Genomic DNA, 20,474 nt, shown 5'->3' with positions numbered 1-20,474 from the left:
GAAATACTGTGAACTGCGATCAGTCGCCATCAGGATCAAAATGGGGAACTCATTCATATTCCATTACCTCTGGAATGTCTCAGCAGCCGTACATCACAAGCTGGCATTCACCTTTCAATCACCCCCCTCCCTTCAGCCCCTCACCCCTGTAATCATGTTAGCTCATACATAATCGCATTTCAATTACTGACAGGAGTGTGACCCTTGCCTCCCAACATGCCTAATCTAATACATGTGTTTCCTAAAAGACAGAGAGATGCTTGTTTAGTGAAAGGAAGAGGAAAAAAAACATGCAATGTCAAAGCTACAAAAAGAGATGCCAGTGTTTTCTTCTGCTGTCACAATGCAAATGCAGCATCTATTTTCAGCGAGACATATACTGTATTTTATGGTGACGTGAACTCTCGGGTCACTGGGCACGGATTGAAGACGAGAGGAAAAGAGCGAAGGCGGTTAAGGACGGACATTACAGAGGTGCAACAAAGGCAAGAAAGTGTGTGAGTGTGCGTGACTCTGCCAGCCTCACAATTTGCCTCTGAGTGTGTCTGGAGTCCTCTGAACTCCAGGACTTTCTGCAATCCCAACGTTCGGAGGAGGGGAGAGAAAACACCAAAGATACCTTGGGTCATAAATCTCCCCCTCCCCCTCCCCGGCTGTCCCGCTGGGTAAGGTAATGCTTTCCTGAATAACTTTTTTAAAATCTCTTCTTCTCTTTCTCTTTGCCCGCTCTTTCATTCTGTAATTCCCACTCTGTCACTTTGTGTCTGTGTGCTTAGCGGCCTTGTGTCATTATTATGGGCCAATTTGTGTCAATGCTAACATCCCATTCATCATGGGGGGAATGGTTTCCGCCAGGGCTCGGGGGGCTCACATACCTAACCGCTCACATTTTCACCATGGTGGTATCCGCTCTGCTATGGGGTCAAAGGTCAGAGTTCCAGACCTCCTGAGTGATCACTGACTTCACTGGCTTCTCTGCTCACCCCCTCCCTGCCCGCTCCACCAACCCTTCGCATGAATTGCTCTTTGTAGCCCCACCATCTCTTTTATGGTTCTTCCTCGACCCATTTTGGCTCCAGGTGAAGAAACTTTCATGATGAATGCAGCGTTTCCACCCTTGTTGTCACTTCTGTTGTCGTTTTAAATCCGATCAGATCATTCTCGGTGGTGGTTTTTCTGACCAGAGAATAAAGAGCCTAATTTCAAGTTTCAAAAGTACAAACTTGCCTCATTGGCTTCAGGTTTCTGTAGAGAGTTTCACCTCATGCTCCATTCATCAGGTTTCCGTTCCCAAGACTTGCCCCTCCCCTTCAGTCCCCTGCAACCTAAACCTAGTATCACATCAGCGGCTGGCAGGCCTGACTCTTGCTAAAACACCAGCATGCGGGTCGATGGTTTATTTCTTATGAATGAAAGACCCAAACGAAAGCGCATTCCTGCCTCGGCTCTGAAAGGAAACAGCTGGGTGTTTGGTGAGCTCATGTCAGGCGTCTGTGTTTGACATACACAGGAGAGTTAAGCAATATACGACGGAGGGTAAAGCGAAGATGAAACATATGGTTAAGAAGAATATCAACAAGGGGCCCAGAGGCTGATGTGCTGTGGAGATCCTGCAGCACTAGCAGAGGTTGCACCTCCTCTGAACACGAGGCCAGAACAAAGGGGATCAGAACGCAGAGGCAATATCTGCTGCACCAATTAACAGAATATTATCTTGTTTAGAGGAAGGCAAAAGACCGTTGGCATGTCTGCTATACACTCGTGATTACACAACACACATTCTCTTGATCTTTTGGAATAATATCAAGAGTAAGACTTTTCTTGCTATAGCTGGAAAATCAGCAGTTGAGCTGAAAGGATTCCTGTTGCTGTGAACCTTTCGCTGCTTGTTTAGATATGGTATTTGCCGTCTCTGTGCAGTAAGAGTTTGGCTCCGGTGTGTCGCAGGCTGCCAAAAGAAGGCATGTGGGGCGTGCGAGTCCGTCCACATTTCTCTCTCTCTGCCAGCTTCTAATTATGCCCAATTACACCTTTAACACAAGTGGACCGCTGTGGACATTTCTCAGGGTGTGAGGTCAAGCATTTCCTGTGTCTGTGAATGACCCAATGTCAGGGGAATTGTCCTGCAGGGGCCTCCCTTTTCCCCTCCCTCCATCATTCATTCTCTCTGTTTTTTTTCCCCCCTCCTCCACTAAGCGCCGATCACAGACCTCCACCGTTCACCAATGAGTTAGATAGTTGGGGCTTAACCTCTGTGACTTCCTAGAGCGCTCGCTCTCAAACACAAACAACCAGGAGAAGGCATGCACGCTCTCTCTCACATACGCAAGCAGCCACCCTCGTTCATGCATGCATGGGAATTGAACCTGCACATAAAACTCAGATGCTTGTGCGTTATGAAGCTTGACGTAAAGCTGTAAACACACCGCATTTTTGAACAGTATCCTGCATCTGGCCTGACACCCATCTCTCTCCAGTAATACAGGTTTTTCTCTTCCCAACGGACCAGTTCATTCGTTTTGTCTCCCACTGTCAACAAAAACACCTCGTGGTGGCCTCGAGGTTAATTACAGATACAATCTAATCCCATCTAATCTAATTATCAGAGCACGCTTGTGTGCTTCAACACGTATGAGGCACGGCTACTTCATAAGAAACAGCAACCCACTCGCATTGGTAGTGTACTAACAGGTTGGGTTCCCACACCCACTAGGAAAACAAATACTCCATAATCACCGCCTATCAAAACACGCAAAGTTGCAGGGTGAACCGAAGATGGCGCATTCCATGAGAAATCCATAGCGAGCAAGTACATGTTCACTCCTCCGCGCTGACATTTCAGAGACACAAGGGAGAGATTAGAGGAACATATGGGAGGGCAACAAACCCGGATGAAAGATGGCTGAGGGAGATGGGGGTTAGGCCCCCTATTTTTATAGGATGAATAGGTGGTTGAAGTGGCAACGCAAAGAATGAATGAATGAACTGACTGAAGGTAAACCTGAAAGTCTTTCAAGTGTGCAGACTGCTGGAGCTCGGTAGATGATTTATTTAACATAAAAGATACAGAAGTTGGTCCACTGCTTCCACGTTGCGCAAGTTCATGTATGAAGTGACAGTTTTGCAAAATCTAATTTAATGCTTTGTGACATTTTTGAGCACAATGTCTAAGCTGTCTCCACCTAGAGAGAGATATGAGACTGAGAACTATTTTAGTGAATGAAAAAGCTGGCAAGTGGATGGATGTTTTAAACATGTTTCAAACAAACATCCACTAAAACGTGCCCACACACTGCAATCCTGCGAGTCAACGTGCAGTGACTACAGTGACCTGGCATTTCAGCATGCCAAAGAGACAGAAGTGGAAACAAATATGAGAAAAAACTTTTTTTTCTTAAATGCTGAGTCGAGGAATTTGGTTATTATTGTAAGGAGGGGAAAAATGAAAGAGGTCATTCATGACAAAGAGCCAAGATATGAGGAAACCACACTTGTGTCTAAAACAGGGAAGCCCGAGCCAAGTCTTAGTCTCAGCTGTTGTTCCAAACCACACATTTATCACACAGGCACTTCCCCAGAAAGAAAAGACCCTCACAAACAGTCATGGCAGGGTACAGACTCGCTGAAGTGACTAGATGAGCTTGAATACCACAGAGTAGCAGGTCTGTGGGATGAAAGAGCACATTGTCTTGGTCTTTGTCGGTCCATGTGACTATAAGTGCTGTCCCCATGTTAAGGTAGAGGGAGACAATCTACCTGGCTAACATTGTGTGTACTGGATCCATACTATGGTCCATGTGAAGACCAGCAAAGCTGAACTGGGTTAAATATGGCCCAAAGCTAATAAACATACTGTGTTCTCCTGCTTCACATTCTTCACTTGGAAAAAATGAACAGGCTAGTGAAGGTGGAAGAAGTGGGTGAGTGGAGTCTAACCTCCACTCACTAAAGAGCATTGTATTTAGCATTTCGACAGGCTAACGATTATAGGAAAGCTTTTCCAGGTTTTGACCATCTGTCACTTTTATGAGCAGTGTGGTAGGAAATTGGGTCTTTGGGTTGTTTGGCCCTGGGAATAATGAGCCACTGAAAATGATTGTTATAGATGACCTCTCATATGGAGCCAATCGAGACGCAGTTCCAGAGGCCGCCTAACAATCAGGGATAAATCAGTTTGTTGTTATGGGTCAGGGTGCTGCAGGAGGTAGGCCTGGGAACAAGGTAACAGCGCTGGCTACGAGGTATTTCTGACCGGAGGAAAGCCAGGTCTCGTCTAAAATGTTTTAACAGTATAGCCTTGGAAGAAGTGCTGAACAGCAGCAACGTAAAAAGAAAAGGCACATCTTTATAGCATCTTCAATTAAGGAAGGAGCTTCAATGCTAACGCAGGTAAGAACAACGTGAACACACAATACGGGAAAAAGGAAGCGGGAGTGCCAAATGGAAGGAGGTAATGATACAGGATGAGAGGGGGATGAGTAAGGGAAGAGCGAGGTGTGTATTCCAAAAATCCTATCAGTCGTAACGCCAAGCTCTCTACGGATGCCCTTCAGACAAAACACTGATAAGATTGATGTGAGAGACATTCCTCAGCTGAATGTGTGTGCGCCGATGAGGGCGCGGTGTGTGGTCAACACTGTTTACGCTACTGATACTAAAAGTCACCGGGAAATGTCCCACGGAAAAGTAACACAGACGACTAAAAGCCTAAACGCGTTTACCCCAGAAGGTCGTGTAAACACAGCTTTTCACTGCGATTCTTGGGGAACTGCAGTTTTTATTAGCAAACAAACGGATGACAAATTCACATTGAGTAATTACAGTAATTTTTAGGTTATGATGCTGATGGGTTTGGGGGTTTGGGGCAGGGGTGCCTTGAAGCCTGGTGCCTATGGGGGACCCACATAGCAAGCTGTTTGATGGGACACTCGATATCAGTATCAAGTGTTTAGTTTCAGATCACAGGCAACCTTCACATTAAACCACAACGACTTGTTTTCTATTCCTACACGTTTGTAAAACATCATATCAGAGATATCAGTTGATTTGGAGGATTTTTGGTTATTTGAAACCACTTTTAGCAAAGCTTGGCTGAGGAGCTAATGCAACCCAAAGCCAATGTACTTAAGAACCTTTGCTGATGAGTAACTTGAAAAGTACGACAAGTATTGGACTTGAATTATTTACCGTATTTCCCGGACTACAGAGCGCACCTGAATATTAGCCGGACAAGCTAAAATCAGGGGAAAATCCTGTTTTGTACATACATTAGCCGCACCTGACCAAAAGCCGCAGGTGTTTCAATGTTGACTTATCATATGTAAGAGAATATGCACAAAGCGAATTGTCAGGAAAGAGATGGCTGTTTGGAGACATCACTTTTATTAATATTGTGAAAAACAAGTTATGGGTACATATTTGCACATGTAGTACATAACAGTAGCCTACAGCACACCAGAACAATAGATTCGGACTACCTTTTAGGCTCAGGTGCAGCGACACGGCTTTAACAAGAAGAAAAGTCAGTCATTCACCATCTTTCTCTTCTTCCTGCGCACTAAAACCACCAAAGTCCTCTCCTCCAGTGTCGGATACGAACAGGCTCAGGATGGCTTCGTCATCCACTCTCCGCTTCTCTCCTTCGTTGTCACTTACAAAACCAAAGAAATCCTCGTTGTCAGTGTCGGAGTCAAACACCCTCAGAAGGGCCGTGGCGGTGTCCTCCTCTCCATCATGCAGCAGTCCAGCCCTTCGAAATCCGTTGGTGATCGTGGATGTTTTCACACTTTTCCACGCTGTCAGAATCCACCGGTGGAGTTGAGCATAACTTGCTTTTCGCAAGTTTATCGCCGCTCGTCATCCACGCCTCCCGCTGAACGAGTAGCGCTACTTTGAAGTTTGTTTTTCGTGCTACTTGTACGGCACTATGTTGCCTGGCGGATGGACATGTGACCAACATACCACTCTTGAACCCCGATACTGTGTGTCTGATCACATGCCCTTCCGCCAGGCAACGTAGTGCCGTACAACAGCGGAACAAACAAAAATCGTCTTACGATATGACAAAAATCATGGACAATCCATAGAAAAGCCGCACCTGACTAAAAGCCGCAGGGTTCAAAGCTGGTGCAAAAAGTAGCGGCTTATAGCCCGACAATTATGGTAAATATATTGTTCAGCAAATACCCCTCTGTGAGGTTAAGGAAGGATTTGCTAGAAACCCTTTGAAGGGGACAAACATAACCAAGTGCAGATGAAGTCATCTTTGAGGATTCACAGATACACAAAAAATGTTGTTTGTAAAGAATCATAGCACGCATATATTACTTTTCAACACAATTTCTTCCCGTGTACAATAAAAACAAAAAATGGTCAGGACTAATCAAACTGCAACAAAAGTGAGTACACCTGCAATTAAAGACACACGAGTTAGAAAACGTGACTGTTCGATGCACCAGAACTTTCTCACTTTTGTATTTATGAGGGGTCTGAATCTACACGTATGCACCACAGCTGCAGACGAAAAACTAATTCCAGAGCAACTGAAAAAATTTGATTGTGAAATTTCACAAAGACGAAAATAGACACAGGAAGATTGGTGAGTAGAAATCAACCATCAGAAGCCATCAACAGGTGTGCTATGTACTGTACTTCCACTAATCAGAGCCACAGTGGGCATCCTCCCACAGTGACACCATGGACGAGGTCCTGCTGACTCAAGCTGTACAGATAGATGGGAACGCTTCAGCGGAAATTCAAGTTTTTGTAAAAACCAAGATGTCAACCTCCAGAGATGTCGACAAAGAGCAAATAACAACAAAACGTATCAAAGACCCCCCAAAAATGATTAAATGAAAAACTTTGGTAGTCTTGACCGTAGAGCACAGACCGTGCTGTGGTTTGTGGCACATTAAAGACAATGATAAAAGGCAGGTGACTCAGAGATCAGTGAGATGACAAAGAATTCCTGTGAAAATACACAAATACCATCTGACAGCAGCTTGGCAGAAGAGACGTATTCTAACATGATAATAATCCAGAGCATAATGCCAAAACCATTCAAGAATTTCTACAGAAGAAAAACCGAAAACTCCCACCTGACCCAACACGTCACCGGGCTCGTATACAGCAACCTTAGTCAGTGTAAGGGTTTGACCACGTGGAGAACAAGGTCATTTAGTCCCATTATTGTCCTCCCAAGAACCCCCATGTCTTTATTGACCGTGAAGCTCCTCCCATTGTGTTTTCATTTCTTTAACATGTGCATTGGACGACAGCCTGTGTCGGCCTCAGGGAACTAATAAGCAGGTAAAGAAAATGAAAGAGAAACGGCAAATTATCAGGAAGAGGTTTGATGTTTGCTAAACAAACAACAAATCGTTTCCAACGTGCCAGTTCAGCCGCCGGGTTCTCGTTTCGCCGTGCAGTTTGAGTTATGAGGTGCCACGGTCACTTGCTGCATGCAGACAGCTGTCCTGACAAACTGTGACAATTGAGAGAGCATGGAGTGAGGGTTTCAGAACATGCTGCAAGGAGATGGGGCCTCGCTGGCAACGATGAGAGGTTCAGTAATAACATGTGAAGATTCTGCTTTATGTCTAATAATGTCTCAGGCAGGGCAGTTTAGCACATGAACTCCAATCGAGCAATAATATTATTATGTGGAGACCTTAATGACGTGTTGCTAATGTCAGATAAACTAAACCTCACGTGCAGGTTAACAGGACTGGCTCCTGAGCTTAGTTATACTACAGTATATGAAACCCTGGCCGTCTGAATATGTCTGTGTGTTTGGCTGTAACTTGTACCCAGGCAGACACTCATTACATATTTAAGAATATGAAAAACACAAGAAAGATCAAGAAGGTTAAAAGTCCAGATTTTCATTTAAACACAACACAGTCAAGCTTACAGCTTTCCTAGCGCAGTTTAACGGTCCAGATTTTACAAACCACCGTCTTGAGTCAGGTTTCTGGAAAACGCCCATTCTTGTTTAGACTTATGATCACTGCTGCTCTGATGAGCCCATATTGCTGTGGAGAGCACAGCGTAGCTAATGCTTGACCAGCATGCTGCAGTTCCACATGTAGCGATGTCGCATACAAACAGTAACAGATGCACAATCTGTCGTTAAGCTTGATCAGAGGTGTTCACTTTGTTTGAACATCTATGTAGCATGCATCTACATGTGCCAAACAAAAGACGTATACAGAAAAGAGGATGAAAGGCTAAACGTGCTCCTGCACGCTCAACAATACTCATCTCTTACAGGACAAGTGAATTCTTTCCAGTAGTGTCACGGCTGCACGGTGCCACTGCTATTTTATATTTGCCTCCTTCATTTTTAAACAATCCTTTGACTCTCTGGCTTTGATAAACTTTTGAAGGCGGCAGAAGATTACACGATTGGATTCTGAGTACTACCGACCAATCAACGATGGGGGGCGTGCGAGTCTGTGCAGTGAAGATGCTCGCGATGGTTTTTCAGAATAACACAAAAGATTTGGGTTGGACACCTCTCTTGTGAGCAGCTGTCCAAAAAACATGCAGGGGACTTTTTCAAATGCATCCGTTGACGGACCGGGCGAACAGTCAGCACAGTGCTCATAAACATATCTTTTTATGATTGATTTAATTGACATAAACTAATAAAACGTATTTCTTTCGCTGGAAACTTTCTTCATGTGTAACAGGATTACATTCAACTTTTTATTTTCAGTGGGCAGCAATATGGAAAAGGCAAGAAAGGAAAATGCGGGGTTTGCAAACAGACTGTGTTGCGTCCTCGTCTGTGCTGCGTGCACCTCTCACCAGATGTGTAACACCATGCAAATACTCCACACTCCTAAAAAAGTACTGATTTTGGGCTTAACGTGAGTTTAGAAGCACTTTCTCGCAGACAAAACTCCACGGCATAATTCACTGCACCACATCTTATTTTCCGTGTGTTGTTGTCCTTCTAATTTTACACTTGATAGTGATACCAAGAACAAGACTATGTGGGGAATGCCCAAATTTTTCACGACATTCAGCATTTTTGGATTTCCTCTTAAAAGTACTGCTGGCAAACGTGACCACTGAATTTGCGTTGAGCTTGTCTGTCATGTATGTAGCATTTGAACTTTGCTAAAGCCCCTACAGTTGTTGTAAGCATCTGAGATTTTGCTTTGTCAGCGAAATTCTTGTAATTCCGGACTGAGTCCATGACATTGGGATGAGGGCTCTGTGAAGGCCGCTGCAAAACTCCTTGACCTTCTTTTCTCTGCAGAGAGGACTTTATGCCTCTCGCTGTATGTGTGGCTCAGTGCCACGCTGCAGAACTAATTCAGTGTTGATGACTCTGATGATTTTACATGATGGAAATAATGATGTTCTCAAAAAGTTGCAAAGTACTGTCTAATCTTTTTTATTAAATTTGCTGCTCTCCCACATAATACAAGGCCTTTTTCCTCAATAGCACAGAAAGTGAAGACGTGAGACACAGACACACTGATAAACAGAGCGGCAGAAAGTATACAGGCAGAGCCAAAGAGTAAGAGAAAGTAAGAGGAGAAGTGGAGAACGGGAGAGCACTTTGCACAAAGGAGAAGGCCGGATTAAGTCATGAGTGGCAAGCGACATAGGTTGGATTTTTAAAGAATGAGATCACATCCCTTTCCCTAAACAGAAGAGGAACTCATCCTTGGTTGGACAGGACAGCCAAGCTGAGTCCCGCCACTGTCTGTCGGTCTCTCTGTATATCTGTGTGCAACAAACGGGACATCCATTACTGAGCTGAGACAGTGGCATGCAGCCCTGGTCCCGCACACAGGAGGCTCCACACATGTCAGCAAGCTGCACACTGTGGCACACAACCAGGGAGTGTGTTTGGGTGATTCTGCGTGGGAAGTATTGTGCGTGCTTGAGTGGGGCTTTTTCTTAGAGTAAGCATGCATTACATGAATTTTGATGTGTACATACACGCTGATGTGACAACTAGTCATGTTGATAAAAGCAAGCATATATATATATATATATATATATATATATATATATTTACATGTTTTTTTTTTCATTACGTGAAAATTAAGAACATCTCTTAATAAGGTAGCTTTAAGAACTCCTCAAACACAGTGCAGGTCTCCAGTATGTTTCTGTAGGCACTACAAGCTAGTAACACACCAACTGCCATAAATTCTGACTCATTCATAGATGACTCATTTGTGAAAAACTTCCAACTTAACTGTATGCCATAGTAAGGGTTCAAGTCACTGCTAAAATGCCAATGATTCTATTAGGCATGCAGTCTCTAGGTAGACTGGTTTGTGGGTAAGTGGACTTTTAACCAAAGATCTGACTCAACAGTCACATTTACTTCACATTAATATGGAGTCTGCAACAAACTGGGCAACATCCTGTCAAAGAAAGACTTGGTAGCTGAGGCTTTGAGGATGAATATAACAGGCATTTGCCAATATGTAGCGACACAGACCAAGCTGTGATGCTAGAGGATGCCATCGCCCACGTCCTGCACACCACCCTCAGCCACACGGACAAGAAACAGGGCAACACAATAGTGCCCTGCAGACTGTTCACTAAGCATGGGTGTTGAACTTCCTCGGTGGCAGTACTCAGGTGGTGAGGGTGGGTAGATGCGTCTCTAACAGCATCACCATCAACACAGGAGCACCACAGGGGTGTGTCCTCTCGCCACTGCTCTACTGCCTCTCAGACTGCGTGGCCACTCATGGCTCCAATAGGTCTGTGAAGGTTCTCAGTCATCCAGGTCATCGTAGTCAAAGGAGCTTGCAAAGAAAAGCGTCTGGACTTCTTTAAGTTGCTTGAAGACGTTTCACCTCTCATCCGAGAAGCTTCTTCAGTTCTAAGGTCAAATGGTGGAGAGTCCCAGATATAAACCTAGTGGGAGTGACCCCCCACAGAGGGACAAAGGACCCCCTGATGATCCTCTAATCGCCTGAGCCAAGGTGGGAAACTGGGTGTGGGTCCCAATCAGCCAGAGTTTCGGGTGTGTTCATTGTGAAACCTGGCCCCACCTTATCATGCGAATTCCTGAGGTCAGATGGCCCAGGATGTGAGTGGGCGTTAAGGCGTCTGGGAAGGGATCTCAAAACTGGATTATAGATGGCAGAGAGTTGGTGTCGTAAACCCCGCCTCTGTTCAAAGATGGTCGCTCACAGTGGACATAGATGCTTCTTTCACTCCTCTTTCAAACCATCTGTCCTCTCTGTCCAAAATGTGAACATTGGCATCCTCGAAAGAGTGACCTTTGACCTTTAGATGCAGATGGACTGCTGAGTCTTGTCCTGTGGAGGTGGCTCTTCTGTGTTGTGCCATGCGCTTGTGAAGTGGCTGTTTGGTCTCTCCAATGTAGAGGTCTGGGCATTCCTCGCTGCACTGTACAGCATACACCACATTGTTAAGTCTGTGTTTTGTCTTTGTGATGAACCAGTTTGTGTCTGAGCGTGTTGCTGGGTCTGAAATACACTGGGATGTCATGCTTGGAGAAAACTCTCCTGAGTTTCTCTGATACACCGGCTACATAGGGGATGACAATGTTGTTGTGTCTGTCCTTCTTATCCTCCCTCGCTGGTGTCTGGTCTTCTTTTCTGTGCCTCTTTGCTGACTTTAAGAACGCCCATTTAGGATAGCCGCACGTTTTGAGTGCTTCCTTTACATGTGTGTGTTCCTTCTTTTTCCTTCAGGCTTAGAGGGAACATGTTCTGCCCGGTGGTGTAGGGTCCTGATTACTCCAAGTTTGTGTTCCAAAGGGTGATGGGAGTCAAAGAGGAGGTACTGGTCCGTGTGTGTGGGCTTCCGGTAAACTTCGATGTTGAGGTTGCCGTTCTCTTTAATGTGCACAGCGCAGTCCAGGAAAGGCAAACAGTTGTCCTTTATGTCTTCCCTGGTGAACTTGATGTTTTTATCCACAGCGTTAATGTGCGCAGTGAAGGATTCCACTTCTTGTGTCTTGATTTTGACCCAGGTGTCGTCCACATATCTGTACCAAGCTTCTCGGATGAGAGGTGAAACGTCTTCAAGCAACTTAAAGAAGTCCAGACGCTTTTCTTTGCAAGCTCCTTTGACCATGGCTCCAATAGTTTGCTGACGACACAGTGGTGTTGGGCGCCATCTTCAACAACGATGAGGCGGCCTACATGGATGAAGTGAAGAATCTGGCATCGTGGTGCCATGATAACCACCTCCAGCTGAACGTCGGCAAGACCAAGGAGCTGGTGGTGGACTTCAGGAGTAAGCACGGAGAGCTTCTATCCTCCGTGTGTTGAATCAGGAGCTACGTATCAGGTCACATTTCACTGCGTGTTGTACTTGTATAACTACGCACGTGACAAATAAAGAATCTTCAATCTTGAATCCTTTTCATCAAAATGAAGAATGGTATCATGACAGGCAAAATTGAGGAATTTATTGGCCAGACACGAGCCTTTTTAGAGCCATTTTTGGAAACTATATCAATAGTGGCAGGTGCAGTATTTCAAAATAAAAGCTTTAAAACAAAATCACTGTGTAGATTGCAACTACAAACAGTACAGGTCATTTAAAGTCTACATTTATTAGAACGACATATGTTAAAACTGACTAAATGTATATTCATAATATGCACATTTTGGACCCTACTATAGCTTGTTTCCTGGGGGAATTTTAATCCAAAGGATGCAGATTTACTTTTGTTACTGAAAAAGATGCAAACACTGACGCACTGGGACACAGCAGGAACGCAGGTCTAATCTCCATCTCTATCACACATGTTCGATACCTATCCATTTCAAGACTATGAACAAGCTTATTCCACAAAAGTGCAGCACACTGCCTCTATGCTGCTGTTATTTCCCACAGTGCCGACTGGCTGCTATAAAGAGATACTTTGGAGCAGGTTTAGCTTTCTCCCACACACTATCCCTCACTTCTTTCACCCTTCAGTCCACTACCCAGACCAGTCATAACTATGCACAGACATCAGGGACCAGTAGTAAACTCTGGCCTCTGTGCACAGATGGAGACGTTCTCAGTCTAAACGCTATAAAGAAAAGGAGAGTGGAGAGGACGAGTAAAGGGATGAGACGGGGGTCAAATCCAACAGAGAAATCAAAACATTTGTAGTTTATTATGGGAATTTTACTTCTTTCCTTCTCTGTGTACCCTCTTTCCAGCCTCCCTCCACCCCTCCATCACCCCTCTCCAGACTGGGCTTTCACTTTGGGGGGCCCTCAGCTTCCCTCCCGGCTGATCAGGGAGCTTTCAAGGTACCCTGATGGATGCTAATGCTGGACTCTTTCAGATCGTTTTACAGCCGGAGCCTTTGATCTGCCAGCAGGCCTCTCTCCATGGGCTGCCTGTCCTGAGAAAATGTAAATCCCCGCCTTACAGACACCTGTGAAAAAAATACAGCAGAAAGGGGTGGGGGAGGGGGGAGGCAGAAAAAGAAGTTACTCTAAAGAAAAGGGGGAAGAAAAGATACAGTATTGTGACATTTGGAAAAAGGGGGCATAGTTTAGATTGCAGCAGAGTAACAAAGAATGAGATGGAAATTGTGAGGAAATAAGAGTGAGCAGCAAAAAGGGGACAGAACTGCAGAGAAAAGAGTAGAGAAACCGAAACATGGCGAGCAACAAAGAAGGGAAAGAGGAATGGGGAACACAAAACAGAGGGACAGAGGGGACATGGATGGATGTAACTGAAAGAAAGGCTACAACAGCAAAAAAGAAGGAAAGTTAATCTAAAGGTCCCAGCGTGCACGACAGGGAGAGAGAAAGCCAGATAAAAACAGCGGACTCAAAGTCCGTAAATGCGGAGACAGATGGACAACATGACTTTGGGAGAAATAAAGAGAAAGACAGAAAGCGAGCTGAGCCCAGACAGACATATGAGGCACGCTGTGCAGTTCAAGGGGCGGATGTGTCTATACAGTTGAAAATTTAGGAAGGAAGAACTGAAAAAGAAAGTATGTTGAAGGGGACTCCGGTCAACAGACACCGGTGACAGCAGTGAAAGAGGCCTCCCTCATCAGCAGCAGCAGCGGCAGGGCTCTGAATAGCAGGGCTGCTGCTAGACAGCTGGGTGCAGCTGATCTTTGGAAAGACTGTGGAAGAGCGCTTGTCTTCCTCCAGCCAGCTGCTGTGTGCAGAGGCCCTCAGTGACAGCACAAGGCTCAGAATTGATTACCAGGGCTGGCAGTTCAATGGGGTGGATGGATGGAGTGCAGAGGGGTCGACTTCTCCGAGGTGGCGTGCACTGTACAGCAGCAGCAGAGCGCAGCTGCTACTTACTGTAACCTTTTCCAAGAAACAAACAAACCAAAAGAAAAATGATTATTATTGTTCTGACGCTGTCTTCTCTAAGCTTCGTCTTCCCTGCGACAGGCGTTTCTAGCAAGTGTGTCACAGACGAGTCTTGGTAAACAATAAGGTACAGAGGCGCCGTAAACCACACGGACACGAGCTCGTCTCGTATAGCTTTCTGTGTGAGGCTCTAGCCCTGCGTCTTGTACTGAACACTGACTTATGTGAGACTTTCATTGTCTTATTACATTCAGGGGTCGAGATGGGAATGGGAGGTTAAATATACCCCCGCCGGCGTGGCTATAGTTCTGTAGTTCGTACGGTGACCCGCACACCTCGCTGACTCGAGTCAGTCTTCCTGCTGAGCTATCAAAACAGGAACGATGTCATTCCTCTTGCAGTTCTTGGGCATAAAACCAAACCCGAGGTCCACAGTAGCAGCGGCATCCTTCTGTCTGCGTGTCTGATCAGGGCACATCCGGCCATCCTGACTTCCCTGCGACGCCACCAGGCCTGTGTGTCATAATAAAGGAAGGAAGGAAGGCCCTGCGGTCCACGAGAGGGAGGGCTTTTTGAGAAAAGGAGGGAGGAAGTCTGAAAGGGTGTCTTAGCTGGAGTCGATCCACTCCATTGGAGCCCCTCACTATAGAAGGGTTGTTTGGACAGGGACAAGGCCGAGCACAAGTGTGTGTGTGTGCACCAAGATCATCACAGAGAGGGAAAGTGTTTTGTTGTATTTATTGATGGCTCAATTCAAAACATTCAGCACATAATTCTAGCTGAGCCACAGGCCTGCTGGGGACAGAAGATGGGTGTATATGTGTGTGTGTGACTCAGTCTTTCTGACACTGAGTGAGACCACAACGGAAATGAACTGAGTCATCATTTTGACATCATTTAAGAGCACACAAAACCTCGAGTGCTGTTCATTTTTGTGCGAGAGAAGCTGCGTGAAAACAGCAGTTCTTCTACGTGTCGCTGGTGCAGCCAAGAGCATCACCTTAGCTGGAGATTTTGCTTAGTAACTCATTTCTGCAGCCACATTTACGAGACGACACAAGCCATTTCTGCAAAAGGAAAATCTAAGTGTCAAAGCGGTGGCAGAAAATTTGCAGTTGCCAGTGAAGTGCTAAAAACTGCCAGCAACAGATCTCGTCTGCTTTTGGCTTTGTTGCTGGCGAGCAGGGGAGAAGTAAGTCCATACTGGAGAACGCTTTGGAAAAGTCTTTTCCTGGTGTGAGCAGCGGGTGGCTGGGATCAATACTGCCATGCACAGAAACACACAACCGAGCACACTGCTTACCAACTGCTACAGGTGTTGTGTCCACTAGGATGGCGTAATCGGTTAGATTCCTGGAAGGAAGGGCGAGTTAAGAGCTAAATGTGGAGCAGTAATCAAGGAATGCCTGGCAGCTGCACTTGAAAAATATATACACTTGGGTTTCACCTAACAGACAAGTGCAGTAATAAAGTCTGTTACTTTATAAAATAAATAATTGAGCGGTCACTTGTTGCACGCTTGTTTCAAGCTACAGGAGAAATATTTGGCGTGTCGAGTTCGTGTGCAGCACATCTGACAGCACTCCTGCTCCATGTTTAAAAAAGCTCCTTCAGAACAGTCTGCCAGTTACAGTTAAACTTCAACCATAAATCAACACATCACTTCCTGTATTGAGTCATTATTGTTTTGTTGATTTATAATTTCAATCCTTTCTTCGGTGCATTCAGCTGATAAGACTCACAGTCGGGGCTTGAAAAGGCACACCCTCGCCTGCTCTTGTCCAGCTACTAAAAATAAGCGGTGAAGCAATGTGAAAACACTGCTCTATTTACATTCTGTTAACTTACAGCCTCTACACTGACTGTAGTGCTGAATCGGGGCTTAATGACTGAGGGGAAATTTCACTGCTTTTTCCTGGACAAAGGACACGGCGAATAACTGCAGATCCTGCAGAGAGAAAGAGGGTGAAGTGAGCTAAGAAGAACATGGCTGGAACGTGCTCTTGAAAGCATGTTTGATGTAAAAGAGGAAGAAACGGGAAAAGAGTAGGGCTGAATAGAAGAGTCCCCACAGGGCCGAGTGTGTAGATACCGTCACATCTCATTCCTTCCTAATAGCCAGAGGGAGGCGGGGACAGAGATAAGAGAGACTGCAGGCAGACTGTGGATACAAATCTCTCTAGCAGATTTATGAATGATTGGGATCAGGCGGGCACGTGGTGTGTGATGTGTACGCCCTGCTCAGACCATGCGAGCCATCACGCATCTCCTCTGATGACACTGCAGAGATAGGCGGCGAGAACACAGCAAAAGTCAAGATCACCGGTTCCATGTTCACAGAGTCCCATAAAACATCTAAAGGAAGGGGCGTGGCCAGCGCAGAAGTACTTTCATTTTACCTACCGATCAGCAGGGGGCGACTCCCCGTGGTTGCACAAATAATCCGAACTGTTTGGAAGTTCAAAAGAAAAACTTCTCAAAAAAAATCTGACGAGTTTGTGATTTCAGTTGCTGGTTTCAAGCTTCATTTAAAACTGTCTGAGCACTGTGTGGTTACCCTGTGAGTGTCGGGTCGTTGAACAGTCGACTAACAGTCAGTGTGTGCTATCACCCTGGCTGTGTCCATTATTTAAATACAGTCTATGCTGCTTTAGCAAAATATTGTCAGTCTGATTTATTATGAAAAATATCGATGATAATCTGATTACGTCAAACGAAAAAAAATACACTCCCTTTGAAGTGTTTCTAATATTACTGCCAACTTCATAGCTTATTGTCTTTATGCGGGAAAAACACAATAACCTGCACCGGAGCATAAAATCTGGGGATCTTTAGCAGTGAAAAGCCAAAGAATGTCTTTTAGCCATTATGGAGCTTATCTGCCTGAAGAATAAAGACAGCGGCAGCATTGTGCGAGTTCCACACTGTAAGAATATCTCCAACAATCTTGTTTTAAGCTGGAAACAATTTAGAAAGTCTTGGATGAGTAAAATAATCACATTACACAGTCTTGATTGAGGCATTTAGGGACTGATGGAGAGCAAAATGGTTTGATTCGGGTAACTGGTCACAAAACGTACTTCATGTATTTCATATTAGTGTAATGTGACAGCGGTCGTGTCATCTACAGCAAAGGTCGCCCAAAGCCAAGCACCTGATAATGAAAGAGGACTATTTTGCTACTGCTCACCCACCCCTCACCTCCCAAACCTCTAGTGAGGAAAAAGAAGTAAAAGGAGCTTGTTTGCATCTTATCTGCAGGAAATAGCATTAGCCAAAATTGTACTCTTGGGTTGGGGCTTGAAAGAGATAGCATGGCTGTGGCCATCATTAGCCTTGTCCCCCGACGTGTGGCCTGCCTCTGATCCAGAGCCAGGGCTGGGCGGGAAGGCAGAAGGTGGGCAGGAGAGGGTCGGCAGTCCTGGGTGGGCTCCGCCGCTTTGGCTTCGCTAATGGGCTGGCAAACATCAGCCCGGTATGTCGGTATGCAGGCCACCAATGTCTGTGCTGACGTCAGGGGGTTTACAAAAAACTGGCAGAGAAACAAGTAGCAGGTACCCAGCCCACCTACCCACCGACGCCCACGCCTCACCATCCCACCTCTGACTGAAGGGAACCAGCATTCAAAGCAGCGAGGCGCTTCTGCTCAGTCTGGACGACTCGCTGGGATTTCTGTGTCCATCTTTGCATGTTTTCTTCTTCTCACAGGGGGCAAAACGGTCTTTCTCAGCTCTCACATCCCACAATGCCCTGCACTGCTACCAATGAGAACTAAAACTTTTCCCAGCATTTTCCACAACGGCAGCTATTTTTCCCATGCTCTCCTTTCACAGAACCCATTTGGGGCATTGAGGCTATCAGACTGAGAGCTGAAAAAAAGTTATCCATTCAATGGGCACAAAACACTTCACAGTATAACCACACTGTTTATAATTACATTCATTGTTCCATTAGTGTAAAAAACTGCTGTTAAACAACTGTCTCCCAGTTGACTGTACAAAGTGAAGCATTACATGATTCACGTCCTTTCAGAAACAAAGAGATGATTGCAAAGCAACATTTATAGCCTCTTTTGTGCCAGCGAGTCAGGGTTACAGGCTTGGCTGTCCTTGAGCCGAACCTACAGCCTGCTCAATAGCAGAGGCATCTCAACCTTTGCTCCCAGTCCTTTACAACATAACTATCCAGCAGCAACACAACCCAAGGCAGCAAGCACCATCGTGACCAGGACAGAGCTGAAGCAGCAGCTATCAGACACACTGCCTACTGATGGGACACTAGTGTCTTCTGTTGTACTGCAAAGACACTGTGATGTACAGTACAAAAACAGGAAGTGGAGGAAATGTATATTTTATAAGGGCTCTCTGATACTATAACAAGAGGTTCTCACAACAATAAGACGAAAGGCTGTGACACCACGACGCAGACCACTGGCCGGCTTATCAGAGGGCTGCTATTAATACCAGTGAGACTTTGTCCCCACGTCCCCTGGGGGAGAAAGATGGAGGAAGTCATCGATTCTTCCCACCATAATCTCTGGGAAGGAGAGACCTTGCCTTTTCCCTTTTGGGTGACAAGGGTTATTATTCTAAAATTTTGAAAGGGCCCACACAAGAGCTATTTCTGTGGCATTGGAGAGGCAGTTTGATCCACAGCAGCACCGACAGTCACCATTAAAGCCTCCACTTCCCAAAAATGTGGCCTGATCTCCGGGGATCATTTTATCTATTGAAAGCGCTGTTGATCTCTCCAAACACAAATTGTGTGTTGATATTATACCAACAGGAAATTGGCAACAAATCATTTGTTTAAACGCCTGAACCTAACTTTGTGTTTACTGGACAAGGTCCTCTAGTGGCAAAGGCAGGATGCCAACATTCACTAAGTTAGCAATGCTCTCTTAAAAGATTTCTTTCTCAAACCTTATGAAGATCTGGACACATATAAAAGCAAAAGTTCTCTTCTTCATTTTGCATCAGATAAAACAAAAGATTCTGCGATATTTCTCAGCGATTACGTTGAGCAAATCTGTGGTATTAATCCTGTTAACTCCTTTGTAGATGTAAGAATAGGTACGATTTTCTTTACTTCCTATCTCTTTGTTCTACTCCTTTCCACAACACTACGCATTAAAGTGAATTTAATCTACTTATCAGACTCTTGTTCACCTGCTATAATATAAATGCGTCTCAAATGTCCAGTAAAACCTTCTTAATAAGCAGATGGGGGAAACTTGATCTCAAACCTAAGTGAAAGTGTGAGATATGAAATTATCATTGTAAGAGCAGCTTTATCAGAGTCAAATCATGGCTACACTTCAGGTTTCAAAGGGCGAGTGACGTCGATGACACACTAAAATGCTTGTTGTAAAGTGTGACAGCTGCCTCACCACCACACAAAGCATCTATAATGTATTTCAAGATGTTTGTCTTTCTTTCTTTGTGGAGATTAGAAATAAGCGATGCACGAGCAAATCCACATCAGGACTGTTGAAATATGTTTTGCACTCAGTTAGTATTGTATGTGTGGATGTTTTTAAACCAGAAAACTGTGCTGCAGTTGTTTTTGTAGTTTGCTCTCGTGTTAGCGTCTATGTTTAACACTATGTAAATTTCATCTGATCGGCGAAGATATGCTCTCGCTTCCTCTTTGCTAATTGTTAGGTCACATTTGTTGAGCTCAGTTTGATGATTATGTTTCTCCCAATACAGAACATCTTTATTGTTTGACTTTTGAAAATCATATAAAGCTCACATTCTCAAAACAGGCCTGTGAATGAGTGTTTCCAGGTCAGTACTTCCAAGACAAAAAGTCACCAGCACATCTAAATCTGAACAAACACACCGAGTCCTGTTCACAGATACAGAATTTCACATAAACAAACAAATAATAAATAAATTAAATAATATCAGCACAATACTATCAGTGCTGGGATAACTTACATTTTTGAGTGAATAAAAAGTAACAACATGCTCCGTAACTCCAAAACCTACACAATGTATCGAATGTGCGACTGTGACGCTGATGCAGCTCGTTTTAGCGCCGCACAGCAAAGATGAAGAATATCTTTATGTGAGCGCTGGAATGTGATAACAGGAGGCTTTCCTCACAAATACAAAAGTCTAAGGCGCTTGGAAAGAAAAGCGTCTGTACTTCTTTAAGTTGCTTGAAGTCCAG

At 44.9% G+C, this 20,474-nt stretch overlaps 1 long non-coding RNA gene across 1 annotated transcript in view; it reads right to left on the bottom strand.

The window, feature by feature from the left end:
• Window positions 1-12,752: 12,752 nt before the first annotated feature.
• LOC308391891 overlaps window positions 12,753-20,474 on the bottom strand; it is a 119,503-nt gene continuing 111,781 nt past the window's right edge. The window contains exon 4 of the long non-coding RNA XR_013970719.1: window positions 12,753-13,390. This is a non-coding gene — a long non-coding RNA (uncharacterized lncRNA). The remainder of the gene's footprint in view (window positions 13,391-20,474) is intronic.

This window comes from Rhamphochromis sp. 'chilingali', assembly GCF_963969265.1.
Source record: "Rhamphochromis sp. 'chilingali' genome assembly, chromosome: 2".
NCBI lineage: Eukaryota > Metazoa > Chordata > Actinopteri > Cichliformes > Cichlidae > Rhamphochromis > Rhamphochromis sp. 'chilingali'.
This window is presented reverse-complemented; position numbering and strand designations above follow the sequence as displayed.